Source organism: Poecilia latipinna, unplaced genomic scaffold (genome assembly GCF_001443285.1).
Source record: "Poecilia latipinna isolate Pla-1442-1.1 unplaced genomic scaffold, P_latipinna-1.0 Scaffold675, whole genome shotgun sequence".
NCBI lineage: Eukaryota > Metazoa > Chordata > Actinopteri > Cyprinodontiformes > Poeciliidae > Poecilia > Poecilia latipinna.
In genome coordinates this window covers 189,209-195,208 of record NW_015113291.1, presented here as the reverse complement: position 1 = coordinate 195,208, position 6,000 = coordinate 189,209, and the positions used below count along the sequence as shown (strand labels likewise).

The window sequence follows — 6,000 nt, the reverse complement described above, 5'->3', positions numbered from 1 at the left end:
AGAGACCACCCACAGAGGGTGAGAGGGGAATTATTTTTTTTATATATATATATATTATATTATATTAAATATTAATACTATCACCCGCTTTCTGTGTCAGCAGGTGATATGAGTTCACTGATACTACCAAAAATCATTTTAGTCTTGTGCTAAAATAAACCCGGAAAGAGACACTCTGTGTATGAGAAGCTATACAAATGTTTAAAAAGTAGATGAACCCCAATTTGTCCAGTTTAAAATAGTTTATTCAACGATCTTCATTAGACCCTATAATAACAGACTATTTTTCCTGGCCTGCACACCATACGCACAGTATTACAAGTATTACAAAAAAAAAAAAAGTAGAAAACCCAAAACACAAAAATCTAAACCAAAAACACAAGTACAAGTCAATAACCACAACAATTTCAAAGAATATTAAAAGCAAATAGTAACAGTCGTCATTATCCTCATGCAATCAAAAACATCTATTAAATTTAACATTATTTAAATATGTAGTATAGATTTTTTGAGACTATTTGTAAACTTTTCATGATCACCAATCAATTTTATTTAAGAAGGTAACATTTCCTCATGAGGGATAGTATCTTGTCTCAGCTGAAATAAAGCGCAAATCTGCCGGCCAGACATTATAAACAAATACATTAATTGCAGGAATCTTTTTAACATCAGAAACAGTTGTGAAAAAGAACGTGCACACAAACTCATAAACACACAGGGTTCTGGTTGGTCCACTCACCCCTTTCTCCCGCTTCCGTGACTTTTCTGTTCCAGCCTCACTGCTGAACGTCTAAGTGACAGTGTCAGAACGACAGTCTGCGTGTGCGCTTATGTGTGCGTGTGGTCATGTTTTTCCTCAGGAAGTGATGACCATTAGAAAGGGAACTACACACATCTTTCTCTGACAGAGTCTGGGCTCAGCAAAAGTTCAGACAGCGAACGATCATGTGGTCTGAGCGCGCGTGTGTGTTGTGTGCGTTTGAGAGTGTGTCATGTCTGATCCTTGACTGATTATTATTTTTTTATTTCTACACCATACATTGTTGAATTGGTAGAGGCTTGTATTACATGTGGTACAGTCCAAAAATAATTTTTCTGAACATTGTTTTGTATATGTGTGCGTGTGTGTGTGTGTGAGGTGGCAGACATCAGATGCAGATGATTTCCTGTTTCTTCACTCTGACAACCTCATCATGCTTCTTTGGCTGCCCTTCTCTCCCTCCTCTCTCAGTCACTAAGAGGCAATGTGACAGTGGTGACGCATTCCCTTTTTCTTCCTCATGTAACATCTGAAAACACTGAAACATAGCTTTTTCATTGGACTTGCACAAGCATAAATGTTACTTTATCACACAAATGTCAAAGTTTTTAAATGTCTAAAACTGCTGCCAGAAACTTTGTGCTCACTGTGTGAGCTGTGCAAAATGCCAAAACTCCTACATGGCAACAAGTCCCAACAGAACTCCAGTAGTAGCACCTTCACTTTAATCATGCTCTGACCCTTATTGTGTCCTCATAATATCATATATATTGTTTTTGCAGATTTAGCTGACAGAAGGCAGCGTAGTCTTTCACATTGCTGCCAAGTGGAAGGTTTATTTTTCCCCGAAAGCAACAAGGAATGTGATGTCTACAAAATATGAAACCTGCTGAGGAAAATCCAGTTGAAAAGACAGAAAAAAATGACTTTTCCTTCCGTCTTCCGTTTTCTTTTCTTAAAAAAAAGAAAGAAAAACTTCACACAACTTAAAGTAGGAATGTACAAAAAATCATCTGGTGGACAAAAATGATACATTTCTCTCCTGACCTTGTATTTTTTTTTTTTTTCGGCTGTGTGACTGCACCACAGATAAGCAGTCAGCAGCAGCAGTCTTCTGTCTAAAAGTTGTTGTTGTGGGAAAAAGACTCAGTTTGCTATCTCCGATATCAGTGAGAAGTTTTAAAAATGAAGTGAGAGGAAAAACACAAAAGGTGTAATAAACTACTATAAAGAAAACTCTATTTTTCACCGAGGCACAAATGCTGCTCATACAGGCAGCTTCTTAAACATTCACTGAAACTTCAGCAGATAACAGGAAGGCTAAATGTATTGCAGCAAAGTTTCTTTATTTGTTTTATTGATCTCTCAACCTTCACCTGTCTAGCCTATTTATCATTCCTGGAATACTGACAGAAACTAATGTTTACAGATACCTGCACTTATTATGGGAATCACTGTTTTATGATGTGAAAGACATACAGATGTGATACACGATATATTTGCAATGGTAGATTGTAATAAAGTGTGTTCATTACAACAAAAAATACACATCTGTAGTGCTGAGGATGATGGCACTTAGAAAATGTAAAAAAAATAAAAATAATTGGAGTTATAATTAACGCTTTTAAAAGTGGAATATATATAAGAAAAACCACCACATAAAATATACAGCTTATTTTTACTTTTTAACTAACTGAAAAAAAAAATAAAATATTTTCTACTCTCATTGCCAATGTTGTGTTGAATATTGATACTGAGATAAGAATGAGCCTTTTAAGAACTAAAGCCATTGTTATGCACTTAAGATATATTACTGTTATTTCCCCAGGGACAATTAACAAAAAACAAACACCCTAAAGGATGTTGAAAGCTTTTTCTAGAAACTTTTCAGAGTCAGCCATATTGAGTCAGCAGCAGCGGTGAGAAAGGTTAGTCTAGTCAGCTTTCGAAGGACAGTAGTAGTGGTAAAGAACAGTCGAGCATGACTTACCACGCTGTAAATAGCATGGTAAGTCATGCTTACATAGTTTTTCTCTGTCTAAGACAAACTAAATTTGTTTGTTCACAGATATACACAATTTAACAAAAATATTAGTGTGAGAGAAATGCAAAATCATTTCAAAAGCAAAATGTTTACTGCCCTGAAGAAAGGTTTCTTTGAACCAATTTTTGAAAAAATACTCTAATCTGTTACAACTAATTTTATTAGCTTTTCTGCAGCTATAATTCTGATTTGAATAATTCTGAAATCAGAACTACAGCATGAAAAAAATCTAATACAACTAGCTAAAAAAAGTGATTTTTTAAAAAGTTGATTCAAAACAACCTTTTTTTTTTCCAGTGTGATGCCATTTTAGAGTAGGAGGAAAATCAATTTCACTGGAGCAGTCAACAGAATCCAAACCCTTATCTGCTCATCAGGGCAAATGAAATTCTGTCATTTACCAGTCTGTCTCACTCAAAGCTTGACTTATTATTAAGTTTGTCAACAATTGATAAAACCGGTGCATGCAAGCAAGGTGTAGCCTATTAATTTACAAAAGACAACATATATAAATGTCATAATCGTCAGGCCATCTGTCTAGTGAGGAGAATGATTCTGCAGTATGCTGGTGGCACACGGCACCATCTGGGTCTCATCTTTTCTACATATCAAGACACGAGAGTAAGGTAGTTATTTTTAATCAGTGTTTAAGATATATTGTACTGATCAGCCATGCAATAAATATTATTTGTATAAATAGTAAATATGTCAATTTTGTGCAAATTTCTGCTCTTTCGGGGTTTATTGCAGCTGTTTCCATCTCAGCCTCAGAAGAAAGTTTTTCCTGCAGGGCGACAAGGAAAGATGCTTTGACAGCCACTGGTACAAACAGCATTCCTGCCTTGAGTATTCCCAAAACCACAATAGTAGTTTTAATAGTCGAAATTTTTCTCTTTCTTACACATTACAGTTTCTGTTTAACATTAGACAGCAGCACATGAGAGAAGCTTTATAGCTTAAAGTGATTAAGAGCCATTTGTATATAACTATGTCTAATGACAAACCGAGCCACATCAGTGTCCTTAGCAATAAAGACAGAAGAACAAAGTCATTTGACATGGATTGGTTCAAGAAACATTTTTTTTAAATATTCATGTGACAGGAATGGATCTGTTTGAAAATAAATAAAGGAATAACCTATTTGTAAAATAATTCACATGAAAGGAGTGTAGAAGTAAGTAAAGTTGTTTTTTATTGGTTTATGCCACATTTATTAAAAATATTTGTTATAAAGTACTGAATTTAATAGCAATGATTTATCATACATGCATGTTTTACTTCTTTTTTATTAGAAATGTCATGCATTGTGCATAAAACAAGTCAGTAAATTTGAGAATATTACAGTTTTTCTAAGTAAAAAAAAAAAAACTGTAACAAAAACCAAATATGAAACAGGATAAGTGCTGTATTTAAAAGAGCAGACAGAAATAAATATGATTATTATAAAGCTTATTTGATAGGGACAGACACACAGCGACATAGACAAACTGAATAAAACAGCAGTCCCATGTTTGCATCATGGTGCAATAGCAACAGCTAATTCGCAGAACTTGTCCCTAGTTGATTGATGTATTTCTGTCTTGATTTTGCAAAAACGTGATTCTGGTCGATCAATGAGCTTATCAAACCCGACTTCCGAAGTAACTGTCTTGACTTACTTAAAAACAACATCCAGTATCATGTAAGGTTTTGTCTCTTCCAGAAACCTTATATGACACCGGGGGTAAAATGGTTTACATGTTATAACATGCTATGGGGTGACTTAAAGTTTCCTCATGCAAAATCAGGTTCAGGTTGGATAACTAGATTTTCTGGTAGATATTGTCTTTCTAATCCTTCAAGTGAGGCAGATATTACAGTTAGACAACAAGGAAGTGATGAGGGTATCCCGTCAGTCCATTAGTTCCCGACATTGCAAAGAAAATAAAAACAAACCTCAATCAGTGCGATCCTGCCAGGACTGCACACAGGGTAAAATGTTAACGCCCTTCTTCACTCAACCCTTCTAACGACTGCAGGGGGGCTAATGTAACGAAAAAGTCTGTGGAGTTAAACTAATCACAGTGACTTGTTGTTTTTATATTTGAATTTGGTCTCAAATGCCAATAAGCAATAAAAATCAACTACTATTAAGTTCAGTTTGTCAGTTTTGCATTGTGTCACTTTGCACATTGTCATTTATTCATCTGTTTTTCTTTGCAACAGGCAGGTGTTTCTTTCTACTGTATGGTAATATCAAACTTTTTTTTTTCTTTGAATTTGGATTAAATTTACTTGATGAAACAGTGTGCAAAAAGTTAGAAAGCATACATTTCCACACAAAAAGAGAAAAATAGACTTTTTGCTAAAACATTAACCCTTCCAGACCGAACAAAGCGCCTGTGATCCAACCAAATTTGCAGTACTGTAATTCCACCACACTTTGCAAGATCTAAATAAATCCCAAAGGTTTCTGAAAGGGGAGACATTGTGCTTTCTAGCCAGTATCGGATAATTACGATAATTTCACCTCCACCGTAGCAGGGAGTGAAGTCTGAGGGGCACTCTTTTAATAGAGGGTAAATTGGGAAAATAACTTACTAGATATTTACATTTCCAGTTGTTATGAAAATATATTTATTCACAGGACATTTAAAGAACTGCGTGCAATTAAAATAAGCAAAAATATCCAGGTGGAGATTCAAAATTAAGGTCAAAAAGGGTTAATCAAATATGACATTTGGTCTTCTAACTTTTCTGGAATGATGAAATATCGACTCAAAATGATACTTTGTAAAAAAAAATAAAAAAAAATAAAAAAAAGAGGGTAAAACCTTGATAGATATTTTAAATGGTCTCACATAACTGATGTTTTGACTTTCAATTACCAGACCAGGCCAAATGCACCAACAACGAGGCCCCACAGCAATGCAGACCCAACTGAAGAGAATGCAAACTACAACTAAACCATAAGTCAAAATTAAAGCTACTAAAATAAATATGTGTTGGTGCTTTGATAAAAAACTGCGATGAAATCCAGAAACTGAAATGTTGCATTTTCACTTGCAAATGTAGTTGCTGCTACCAGATGACTTCTCATTTTGTCACTTAGCTATAAAAGCCCAGAGCTATAAAAACTCACACAACATGACTGCTCACATCCTGGCGAATCTGCCACTTTTTTCTACCATTTGAAAACATGTACGGTACAGTAGCA

At 34.9% G+C, this 6,000-nt stretch overlaps 1 protein-coding gene across 3 annotated transcripts in view; it reads right to left on the bottom strand.

Annotated features, from left to right (window-relative positions):
* pparg (peroxisome proliferator-activated receptor gamma) overlaps positions 1-6,000 on the bottom strand; it is a 48,315-nt gene that overhangs the window by 30,166 nt on the left and 12,149 nt on the right. The window contains exon 1 of one of the 3 annotated variants that reach the window (XM_015044450.1): positions 740-832. The exons of the other annotated variants lie outside the window; for them this stretch is intronic. The gene's annotated coding sequence lies outside the window, so the exon portion shown is untranslated. Of the gene's footprint in view, positions 1-739; positions 833-6,000 lie in introns of those variants that run through there. 3 annotated transcript variants of the gene reach the window in all.